The sequence below is a fragment of the Lagenorhynchus albirostris genome, chromosome 1 (genome assembly GCF_949774975.1).
Source record: "Lagenorhynchus albirostris chromosome 1, mLagAlb1.1, whole genome shotgun sequence".
Classification (NCBI taxonomy): Eukaryota; Metazoa; Chordata; class Mammalia; order Artiodactyla; family Delphinidae; genus Lagenorhynchus; species Lagenorhynchus albirostris.
Window position 1 is genome coordinate 160,976,670 of NC_083095.1, and position 13,253 is coordinate 160,989,922.

Consider the following 13,253-nt stretch of genomic DNA (forward strand, 5'->3'; position numbering starts at 1 on the left):
CAAAGTGTTCGAATATCCTCAAATTATGAATTTAATATATAAATTTTAGACTTCATCATTCACAATATATTCTTAAGGATAACCATTAAAAATAGAAGTAAAATACACAGCATCTATACCAGTGAGAAGAATAGGAAATAAAATTTCAATGAATGTTGATACTGATTGTTACTAGGTGATGGGTCCGGGGGGGTTCATTATACTATGCTACTTTCATACATATTTGGAAATTCCCATGATAAAGAGTTTTTAAAAATTAAGTAGAATTAATCAGAGAAACAGATTAAATAAGGGGAAAACATGATTACCTTGACGGACATCAAAAACATATACTAGGGCTTCCCTGGTGACGCAGTGGTTGGGAGTCCTCCTGCTGATGCAGGGTACATGGGTTCGTGCCCCGGTCCGGGAGGATTCCACATGCCACGGAGCGGCTGGGCCCGTGAGCCATGGCCACTGGGCCTGCGCGTCCGGAGCCTGTGCTCCGCAGCGGGAGAGACCACAACAGTGAGAGGCCCGCATACCACACACACACACACAAATATATATATATACTAAAAGTCAATACCCAAGCATCATTTTTTAAAATCCTTAGCACACTAGGAATAGCATTTTCTTTACATCCATTAAAGGATTTCTGTTAAAAAAACTCAACTATATCAAAATATTATACTTAATGCTAAAATGTTAGTAATCTTCTTAAAACAAGAACAAGAAAAGGATGCTCACTATCACTTTTATTTCAAGGGTTTATAAAGTGTCTGAGTTAAGACAAAAAGACATGCTGATACACATACACACGTACCCATACGCATATCCAAACAAACAGATAGATAAATCAGTAAATAAATAAATAGTTTTTAAATTAAGGCAAAATTAAGGAGTTGGAAAGTAAGAAACAAAACTGTCATTATGTAGAAATTATGACTGTCAACATATAAAATCCCAACTAATCAGCAGATAAATTGTTAAAAATGAGAAAAGGAAGTTTATCAAAATGGCCAATAAAAGCAGTATTCAAAAACTTCATTGCAGAGTCTATAGACCACAGCAATTTTCAAATGTGATTTTAAAATATCATTGTAACAGCAATATATACATTTATATCACCTAGGAATAAATTTAGCAAGGTATGTATAAGACTTGTGTGAAAATATCTATTAAATTCCATTGAAAGATATTAAAGATGACAAACTTTGTATCCCATATTCATGGATACAAAGTTTCACTATCACAGAGATGTCGGTTCTCCCCAAATTAATCCATAGATTTAGTGCAACTATCGATATTTCGGTTGGCCAAAAAGTTCGATCAGGTTTTTCCATAACATCGTATGGAAAAACTCAAATGAATTTTTTGGCCAATACAATGTAATTATCAGTAGTGTTCTTTCAAAGAATCTGTCAAGCTGATTTTAAAAGTATTCAGTCCCAGGCATAGATCCAGAATAAAGAAAATAAAGAGTGGGAAATTACCAAATCAAATGAAAGATCTATAAAACTACATTCTGGTAATCTGGACATAGGAATAGACCATCAAACATAATAATGAAATCAGAAACAAACTTACACAAACAGAGTGATCCAATACATATCTGAGGTTCATTGCAGATAATCAAGGAAATGATAGAATAGTCAATCAATGGTTCTGGAACAATTGGTTATCCATGTGAAAAAAAAAATGAAATTGGATATCAATGTTATCTCATGCACAAAAATCATTTTCCATTGGATTTAAGTCTAAAATGTAACTGGCAAAACTTTAACACTCTTTAGATAGAAGCAAATATTTTTATGATCTTAGGATAGGAAAGAGGTATTTAAACATGAAACTAAAGCATTAACCTTTAAAATAGTTCATAAATTCTATTGCATTAATAGTAAGAACTTCTATTTATCAAAATATGCCATAAGTAGAGTCAAAAATAAGTAACAAAAGGGAAAACTGTATTTGTCACATTTAAACCTTGAATGCCTAAACAGAACATAGAATCCTATAAATAAATAAAAAAGTACACCAGCATAGTAGACCTTCTTCAACTTCAATGACCACACAAATCCCCTGGGAATCTTGTTTAACTGAAGCTAATTCTGGGATGCGGGCTGAGATTTCTAACAGGCTCTCAGATGATGGTGATGCAGCTTGTCTACGGTCAACACTAAATGAAAACGCATGACAACATTTTGGCAGAAGATCTGAACAGGAATTTCATAGAAAAAGAATTACAAGTGGTCAATTCTTTTTTAAAAAAGAAAGAAATGGTGCTCAAGTTAATAAATAATGAGAATGATGTTGCAAAAATTGAAAATTCTGATAATTCCAAGTGTTGTGAATGAACAGAAACTCATAAGCTGATAGTGAACCTTTGTTTTTGTTTAATTAATATAAGCACTTCATTTATAGAACGATTACATTACTACACGCTCATCAAGGGGAAAATAAGACAGCAGTAAAATGAACCACAGATGCACGTAACAACATGAGTAAATTTTAAAATATAATTTTTAGTGAAAAATATCACAGAAGAGAACAAAATCAGGTTACTTAAAAAAAGAAAAGTAAACAATACATTGCTTGGAGATGTGTATATATAAGATAATACTATTTTAGAAAGGAAAGATTATTTTTAAAGATTTAGAATTATGGTTAGCTCTGGGGGAGCAGCACAGCAAAGATGTACAGAAGGAGCATGTGGTTCTAGTGATAACTCTCAATTTGTATGTTGTGTCATATTTCACAGATAATCTTGTAATTACTACATGTCATAACATATGTATGTTGTGTATATATGATTATATGTATCACATTCACAAAAAATATTTAAATAAACTTATAAATATAAAAATTTGCTTATGTTTATTTATAGGTACAGACGTACTCTCATTGAAGTGTGTTGGTGTGTGTACGCATCTTGAACAACTATCTAAAATTAACGTGAGCTTCCAGATGGCGGAAGAGTAAGACGTGGAGATCACCTTCCTCCCGACAAATACTTCCGAAATACATCTACATGTGGAACAACTCCTACAGAACACCAAATGAATGCTGGCAGAAGACATCAGATTTCCCAAAAGGCAAGAAACTCCACATGTACCTGGGTAGGGCAAAAGAAAAAAGAAAAAACAGAGACAAAAGAATAAGGACAGGACCTGCACCTCTGGGAGGGAGCTGTGAAAGAGGAAAAGTTTCCACACCCTACGAAGCCCCTTCACTGGCAGGTATGGGGGGGTGGTGGTGGGGGGCGGAGCTTCGGAGCCACGGAGGAGAGTGCAGTAACAGGGATGCACAGGGCAAAGCGGAGAGATTCCCGCACAGAGGATCGGTGCCGACCAGCACTCACTGGCCCGAGAGGCTTGTCTGCTCAGCCGCTAGGGCGGGCGGGGGCTGGGAGCTGAGGCTCGGGCTTTGGAGTTCAGATCTCAGGGAGAGGACCGGGGTTGGCTGTGTGAACACAGCCTGAAGAGGGCTAGTGCACCACAGCTAGCTGGGAAGGAGTCTGGGAAAAGGTCTGGAGCTGCCGAAGAGGCAAGAGATCATTGTTTCAGGGTGCGCCAGGAAAGGGGATTCAGAGCCCCGCCTAAACGAGCTCCAGAGACGGGCAGGAGCTGCAGCTATAAGCGCAGACCCCAGAGACGGGCATGAGATGCTATGGCTGCTGCTGCCGCCACCAAGAAGACTGTGAGCAAGCACAGGGCACTACCCACACCTCCCCTCCCAGGAGCCTGTGCAGCCCCCCACTGCCAGAGTCCCAGGATCCAGGGACAACTTCCCTGGGAGAACTCACGGTGTGCCTCAGGCTGTTGCAACATCACCCCGGCCTCTGCCGCTGCTTGCCCCACATTCCATACCCCTCCTTCCCCCTGGCCTGAGTGAGACAGGGCCCCCGAAGCAGGTGCTCCTTTAACCCCGTCCTGTCAGAGCAAAGAATAGATGCTCTCGGGTGACCTACACGCAGAGGCAGGGCCAAATCCAAAGCTGAACCCCAAGAGCTGTGCAAACAAAGAAGAGAAAGGGAAATTTCTCCCAGCAGCCTCAGGAGCAGAGGATTAAATCTCCACAATCAACTTGATGAACCCTGCATCTGTGGAATACCTGAATAGACAACGAATCATCCCAAATTGAGGAGGTAGACTTTGGGAGCAAGGATATACATTTTTTTTCACATTTTCTCTTTTTGTGAGTGTGTATGTGTATGCTTCTTTGTGTGATTTTGTCTGTATAGCTTTGCTTTTACCATTTGTCCTAGGGTTCTGTCTGTCTGTTTTTTTTTGTTTTGTTTTGTTTTATTTTTTAGTATAGTTTTTAGCACTTGTTATCATTGGTGGATTTGTTTTTTGGTTTGGTTGCTCTCTTCTTTCTTCCTTTCTTTTTTTGATTACTTTTAAATTTTTTTTATTTTTCCTAAATATTTTTTATTTTAATTATTTTATTTTATTTTTTCTTTCTTTCTTTTTTTCTCCTTTTTCTTCTGAGCCATGTGGCTGACAGGGTCTTGGTACTCCTGCTGGGTGAGAGGCCTGAGCCTCTGAGGTGGGAGAGCCAAGTTCCAGACATTGGTCCACCAGAGACCTCCTGGCTCCACATAATATCAAATGATGAAAGATCTCCCAGAGAGCTCCATCTCAACGCTAAGACCCAGCTCCACTTAATGACCAGTAAGTGACAGTGCTGGACACCCTATGCCAAACAACTAACAAGACAGGAACACAACCACACCCATTAGACAACAGGCTGCCTAAAGTCATAATATGGTTACAGACACCCCAAAACACACCATCAGACGTGGTCTTGCCCACCAGAAGGACAATATCCAGCCTCATCCACCAGAACACAGGCACCAGTCCTCTCCACCAGGAAGCCTACACAACCCACTGAACCAACTTTACCCACTGGGGGCAGACATAAAAAAAAATGGGAACTACGAACCTGCAGCCTGCGAAAAGGAGACCCGCAAACACAGTAAGTTAAGCAAAATGAGAAGACAGAGAAACACAGAGCAGATGAAGGAGCAAGGTAAAAACCCACCAGACCAAATAAATGAAGAGGAAATAGGCAGTCTACCTGAAAAAGAATTCAAAGTAATGATAGTAAAGATGATCCAAAATCTTGGAAATAGAATGGAGAAAATACAAGAACGTTTAACAAGGACCCAGAAGAATGAAAGGGCAAACAGACAATGATGAACAACACAATAAATAATATAAAAAATTCTCTAGAAGGAATCAAGAGCAGAATAACTGTGGCAGAAGAACGGATAGGTGACCTGGAAGATAAAATAGTGGAAAAGCTGAACCCCAAGAGCTGTGCAAACAAAGAAGAGAAAGGGAAATTTCTCCCAGCAGCCTCAGGAGCAGAGGATTAAATCTCCACAATCAACTTGATGTACCCTGCATCTGTGGAATACCTGAATACACAACAAATCATCCCAAATTGAGGAGGTGGACTTTGGGAGCAAGGATATAGAAATGTGGCACATAGATACAATGGAATATTACTCAGCCATAAAAAGAAACGAAATTGAGTTTTTTGTAGTGATGTGGGAGGACCTAGAGTCTGTCACATAGAGTGAAATAAGTCAGGAAGAGAAAAACAAATACAGTATGCTAACACATATTTATGGAAGCTAAAAAAAAATGGTTATGAAGAACATAGTGGCAGGACAGGAATAAAGATGCAGATGTAGAGAATGGACTTGAGGACACGGGGAGGGGGAAGGGTAAGCTGGGATGAAGTGAGAGAGTGGCATGGACTTATATATACTACCAAATATAAAATAGATAGCTAGTGGGAAGTAGCCATATAGCACAGGGAGATCAGCTCAGTGCTTTGTGACCACCTAGAGGGGTGGGATAGGCAGGGTGGGAGGGAGATGCAAGAGGGAAGAGATAGGGGGATATATGTATATGTATAACTGATTCACTTTGTTATAAAGCAGAAACCAGTGCACCATTGTAAAGCAATTATACTCTAATAAAGATGTTAAAATAAAATAAAATAAATGTGAAAAGACTTCAAGAAACACAATTACCTAATCTTATAGAGATTTAGATTAATAAAACACTTTTACATATTCCTAGGAAGATATATTTACACATTGCTACATAGGTAAAATTATGGATTTATTTTCATAAACATTTAGTGCATATCTTATCCTCAAAGAGGCAGAAATAGAGAAATTGGCATGTGACACTTCTATAATTACATACAGATACTGACATGCTTGCACATTCTTAGTGATGACATTCTATGCATATACAAATACAAATGTATTTACAATTATAGACCTAGTACAAATAAATTTACATAATCTTGCATGACTATATATACAGATACATTTTACTAATATTAAACAAGCTCCAGATCCAGACACACACACAAAAATATATATCTTACATAGTGTCTAATATATGTATTTACACATAATCCCATACAGATACATAAGGGATCTCAACTTACATAATCCTATATCGATAATGACACACAGAAATTTTCATGGTTCCATGTAGGAACAGAAGCTAGTACCCTAAATAACACCATACAGAGATAGATTATTCTAAACATATAAAGTTATAGATACAAACTGATATACATAATCTTTAAAGATATATTTATGTATTCTAAACAGATGAAGTTACTGATACAGCAATATTTTGTAATACTAAGAAGATACCCATACATTTATGGAACACTATGTAGAGACTATTTATGTATTAGCATTCTATAGGTGAAGCTACATAATTTGGGATAGCTATCATTGCATAATCTGATATGGAATCAGTGAAAGAAATATTTGGATCATCCTCTACAAACATGGATATATTTACATAATCTTAACAAAATGTTCTTTTGCATAATTCATTTTGTAAATAATACATTTGCATAATCCCTTATGAAGACACAGACATATTTGCATAATCCATTACAGGAGTAGACTCATGTATAAATGTCCATATATTCCTGTACAGATAGATGTATATTTGTTTACACAAGTCCATAGAAGAATTTCTACACAGATATATATATAAACTACTAGATATTAAAACTATAGAGAGATTCATTTTCATAATTGTATAATGTAAAGCACAGATACATTAATATGTGTATTTGCATATATGTATTCATACACACATTAGATTTATATAGTTATATAATTAAGCATGATCTGAAACAGATGTGGAATAAAAATCTTATTCTGGTACAGCTAAAAAATCCAATGAATAATCCTATACAGTCACACAATCTATATTCATAATCCTATGGAGCTATAGATATATAAAATCCTGTATATAATTGTGTAGAAAGTAGATTGTAATCTCCTCCAGATCCAGAGCTGAATCCAGATTTACGCCCTTAATTCTATCCATATACATGTCCACAACCTCATACAGATGTCCATCTTTTAACTTCATTCCCATCTACAGCCATGACCACAACTACAAACCTACCCTTAGCTCCTCCCCAACTTTATATGTCATCCCAATCTCAAGTCCATCCACACACTTGTGTACATATACACCCAATTATACCCATAATCTGATCATTCAACATTCCTCCTGTTTAAATCGACATCTTCATAATCTTACATACATAGACATCCGTATAACTAATCATCTATGTACATAAATACATGTATATTCTATCATATGTGTATGTTTTTCCCTTCCTTAAACACACACACACACACACACACACACACACACTTTATTCTGGATACAAACACATACAGATACTTCGTCTTATATATACTTGATTTACTATAACAATACTTCAGCTTATTTATTTGCTTAATCATGTGTATATTTCTATACATAAATATAATTCCATTCCCATACACAAACACACATACAGTTTTTGTTTGGAAGGAGTTATTTTATGTTTTGCAATAATGGAATCATATTGTATGTTTTCCTGCTTCCTTTCTCTACCTAAAAGTACTTTGTGGATAGCTTTTCAAATCAACTGGTATGCAGCTCATTCATTCATTTGATGGGCAGTACGTTTCTTTCTCATTTTTGCCACAACTAACAATGGCGTAATAAATAGCTATGTGTATGGATTCTTATGGACTGTGGCTTTTGTTTCTAAAAGAAAAATTTCCCAGGAGTGAATTTCTAGGTCAAAAGCTATACATTCTTTCAATAGGTGTTGTCAGATTGCTTTCCAAAAAAAGATTAACAATCTACCTTGCCACCAGCAATGCATATGGGTACCTTTTCCCTAGATTTCTACCTGTAACAGTTATAGATCTTTTAATTCATTTTTGCTAGTCTGTGAGTATTAAGTGCTATTTCATTGTTAATTCAATTTTATTTCCCTGACAATTTGAGCAACTTTTCTTATTTTCTGAGTCATTTGGAGTTGTTGTACTATGAATTATCATTGTATATACTTTGTTCACTTTCCCTTTGGATTATTCCACACTTTCTTCTCGATTTGCAGGAGTACTTTTTACATTTTAAGTAGTAATTTTACATCTATCATATGGATTTCAATTACTTTAGCCAGGTCTATTATTTATTTGTTGACTGATACACAGTATCTTTTGCTTCTGAAATCACAACCTATATGTATTTTTAATGAAAGGATTCAATCTGTTCATATTTATTGCCATTATTGAGCTGTTTGATCTTATTCCTTCCATTTTCTTTTGTGTTTGTTACTCATTTTACCTAAGTATATTTCTTTTCTTTTACTTGTATTTGTGGGTTTGATCAAATAAACTATGGATTCTGTAATTTTTACCTTTTTAATTGGAATGTGTACTGTATTTTCCATTACATTTTTGTTTACTTTTTCTTTCCCAGCCTTTCATAATCATATGTACATGACTCTATTATTAAAACTGAAGTTTTAAACTTTTTAGAAATGATGGCACTGTATTTGTGGGTTATGGACAAAATGATATTCATAGATTGTGACATGCTTAATATTTTTATTTTTTACATCTTTATTGGACTATAATTGCTTTACAATGGTGTGTTAGTTTCCATGCTTAATATTTATTGAGCATCTACTATATGCCAGAGATTTGTGAGGTACTGGGGAGACTTGAGTGTACAAGGGAGGTAAAAGTCCTGTCCATGCTACTGTTCCCAACTGAACGAATGGTGGTGCCACTCACTGAGAGGTAGGATACCAGGGAAGCTCATCAGCTTATAAATGATATTGAAGCATGGAGATGAATATTGGTAATAATAGCTAATATTTATAGTGACTGAACTATATTCCATTGTTCTAGATTTCTTAAAATGTATTAACTCAATTCTTCACAACTGTTCTCTGCAATAGATACCATTACTATTTCTTCAGAAACTCAAGGCACAGAAAAATTTGTTTCCCTCACTTTATACAAATACTATATCACGAAGCTATTAAGTGACAGAATTGGGATTAGGTTCTAAGCACATTAGATCCAGCTCCCACACCCAGAACCATTGTTCACTCAGACCCTCTGGATGAGATCACCTAGAGAGTTCAGGAAGATAAAGAAAATAGGTCTGCATTAGAACTCTGAGACACAGCAACATTCAGAGGTGGAAAGGGGTGGAGAAACCAGCTACGGAGATTGAAAAACAAAGTGTTGAGTTGAAAAAATCAGGAGACTAGTATCCAGGAAAGTAAGTGAAGTAAATGGTTCAAGAAGGAGTTGAGACATGGTCAGACATTAATATAATATAAGCAAACAAAACCCCTAGTAAACTTGATCCAAAAAACCCAAAGTTTTAAAAAGAAACAAAATAAGCAATTTCTGGTAAATATGATATTTTAAAGCTAGAGAAAGCAGACAAATGCAGCATTAAGAATAAAGATGACCATGTATCTACAGATACAAAGGATATTTAAATATTACATGAGAATATTATGCTCAAACTTATGAAATACATTTGAAAATACAGATAAATAGAATTACTTCCCAGGAGTAGATTAATTACCAAAATCACCTCAGGAAGAAGTGGAAAACTTAGACCCAAAATCGTACCAAAAAATTGAGAAGCTATTAAAATATCTACTTTTGAAAAGTTACTAAAAGATCTATTCAGATCATTTTATAGAAGAATTTACCAGGTCTTCACGGAAGAGAAAATTCCATTCAAATTTTCTTTTTTTACTTTCTGGCCTCACCGGATGGCACGTGGGATCTTAACTCCCCAACCAGGGATCGAACCCGTGCCCTCTGCGTTGGAAGCTGAGAGTCTTAACAACTGGACCACCAGGGAAATCCAAAAACTCTATTTTTAAGGAGCTGTTCCAGAGCACGGAGAAACACAAAACTTCCCAATTCACCATAAGAAATCAGCCTGACCAGATATGCAAAACACAAGAAGACAGAACCAAAAAGTAAAAATAAAAAATAAATGTATAAACATGCATCACTTTTGAAAATAAACACAAGTATCACAACTAAAGTATAAATTAGTAATTGAACCCAGTCAATTATTAAAACGAATACTACTTCACAGTCAAGCGTGGTTGATCCCCAAAAGGCAGTGTTTCAACCTCTGGAAATATATTGATGGTATTCACTACACTAACAGATTAAAGGAAGAAAATCATACCTCCATCTCAAAAGATGAAGAAAAATATTTGAACCAGTTCCTGATTAGAGAAAAAAATGCTTACAAAAAAAATCACCTTAGTAAACTAGACATAGAGGAAAACTTCAACGGCCTAATACTGCAGGTTGCAATATTGTGGAAAAGTTGTTTTAGCTATAAGCATTAGAAATCTCCAGACCGACAGCCGTAAAAAAGGAAGAAGTCTTAGGTAAAGTGCCACCAGGGATAGTTAATTAAGTAGCTCAAAATCATCATCAAAGACACAATGTGCCCGAGTGCGGCCGCCGAGCCTGGGCCGGGGACCTGGCAGGCAGGGCGTAGTGCGCGCGGGCAAAGAGTGGGGCTGGCCGGGAGGAGCGCCCCGGAGCGTGAGGGCCAGAGCGGCGCCCGGGGGTGGGGCTGCGCGGCCCCACCCTGCTCAGGCGTCTGGTCCGGCGCCTCCTCGGAGCTGCGCCTGGGCTGGCCGGGGGACCCCAAGGACTGGCATTTTTTTTTAACCATCTGTGAAAACTTCCTGTGATTCATTTTTCCTCACTCCAGTATTAAGAAATATACCAAATTAAAAAGGTATGAATGAATATCCTAAAAAAAGGAAAAGGAAAACTTTACACCCTTCTCGTTATTCAGATTCCTCTGGAATAAGCAGAACTGCAGATGGATTCCGTGGAATTTTTTTCTGATCATTGTTACAGTGTTTGTTCTATGAGACAACCAGACAAAATATTTTGACAACAAAGTCTAATCATGAAAAAAACGACAAAGTTCATTAGTGGGACATCCTGCAAAATACCCTACCAGTCCCCTCAAAATCGTCATAGTCGTCGAAAACAAGGGAAGTCTGAGAAACTGCTACAGCTAACAGTAGCCTAGAGACATGACAACTAAATGATGATGATTCTGATACAGAGACATCAAAAGACTTACCAAAATTTACAGATGGAATCAAGGCCACAAACAGAAATCAAAACTACCTGGTTCCAGGTCCTGTACTTAGAATTCTAGACCAATACTGCCTTTTCTACAGAAAAATGTGCTGATACTGAAATCCGTGATGAAGAGTGCGGCTCTCCTGAATCAATCAACCAGCAAACTCAAGAGGAGAGCCCTATAGAAGTTCATACTGCTGAGGATGTTCCAGTTGCTGCAGAAGTACATGCAGTTTCTGAAGATTATGATATAGAGACAGAAAACAATTCCTCTGAGAGTCTCCAAGACCAAACTGATGAAGAGCCACCAGCTAAATTTTGCAAAATTCTTGACAAGAGCGAAGTTTGAATGTGACTGCCCAGCAGAAATGGCCTTCACTGAGAGCTGATAGCAGTGGCCTCTATAAATGTGAACTTTGTGAGTTCAACAGCAAATATTTTTCTGATTTAAAGCAGCATATGATCTTGAAGCATAAGTGTAGTGATTCAAATGTGTGTCGGGGGCTTCCCTGGTGGCGCAGTGGTTGAGAGTCCGCCTGCCGATGCAGGGGACGCGGGTTCGTGCCCCGGTCCGGGAAGATCCCACATGCCGTGGAGCGGCTGGGCCCGTGAGCCATGGCCACTGAGCCTGCGTGTCCGGAGCCTGTGCTCCACAATGGGAGAGGCCACAACAGTGAGAGGCCTGCGTACCGCAAAAAACAAACAAACAAAAAATTGTGTGTCGAGTATGCAAAGAGTTTCTCTACCAATATGCTTCCAATCGAACATCCAAACTGCATGAAGAGGATCCCTACATTTGTAAATGCTGTGACTATAAAACAGTAATTTTTGAGAACCTCAGCCAGCACACTGCAGACACCCATTTTAGTGATCACCTTTATTGCTGTGAGCAGGGTGATGTACAGTTCTCCTCCAGCAGTGAACTCTACCTACATTTCCAGGAGCACAGCTGTGACGAACAATACTTGTGTCAGTTCTGTGAACGTGAAATGAATGATCCAGAAGACTTGCACAGCCATGTGGTAAATGAGCGTGCATGTAAATTAACAGAGTTAAGTGATAAGTATAACAATGGAGAACATGGACAGTACAGCCTCTTAAGCAAAATTACATTTGACAAATGTAAAAACTTCTTTGTATATCAAGTATTTGGGTTTCAGAATAGACTTCATACAAATGTTAACAGGCCTGTTGCTATTGCACATACTAAAATTTTTGCTCATGTCTGTGATGACTGTGGGAAAGGCTTTGCAAGCATGCTAGAATATTGCAAACATTTCAATTCACACTTATCTGAAGGGATTTATTTACGTCAATATCGTGAATATTCAACAGGACAGATTGAAGATCTTAAAATTCAGCTGATTTACCTCATAAATGTAGTGACTGCTTAATGAGGTTTGGATATGAAAGGGAATTAATAAGTCACCTTCCAGTCCATGAGACAACTTGATTGTTCTCTTTAACTTCCATAATGATGTAAAATAATAAATTTGACTTTTTTGCAGATGTTAAAATGGATGATTTTAAACACAACTTATGAGAACTGTCTTTAACAAGATTTTTTTTAATTGCCAATTTTCTTGGCATTGCTACCTTTTTCAGTATATAATTGTATCCTAAATGTGGTATTTTCAATGTATTGTAGTTGGTAGTTTTAACCACTTTTGGGCTAGCATCATGTTTCTTGCATGTGCTCTGATTTCATAAATTGATAAGAAACAGATCTACTAAAAGAGATACGATGTCCCTCCCTATTTCTCTCTGTTCA

The 13,253-nt window shown here is 37.2% G+C and overlaps 1 pseudogene; it reads left to right on the forward strand.

Annotated features, from left to right (window-relative positions):
- Positions 1 to 11,125: 11,125 nt before the first annotated feature.
- LOC132503875 (zinc finger protein 639-like) lies at positions 11,126 to 12,935 on the forward strand (annotated as a pseudogene).
- Positions 12,936 to 13,253: the final 318 nt, after the last annotated feature.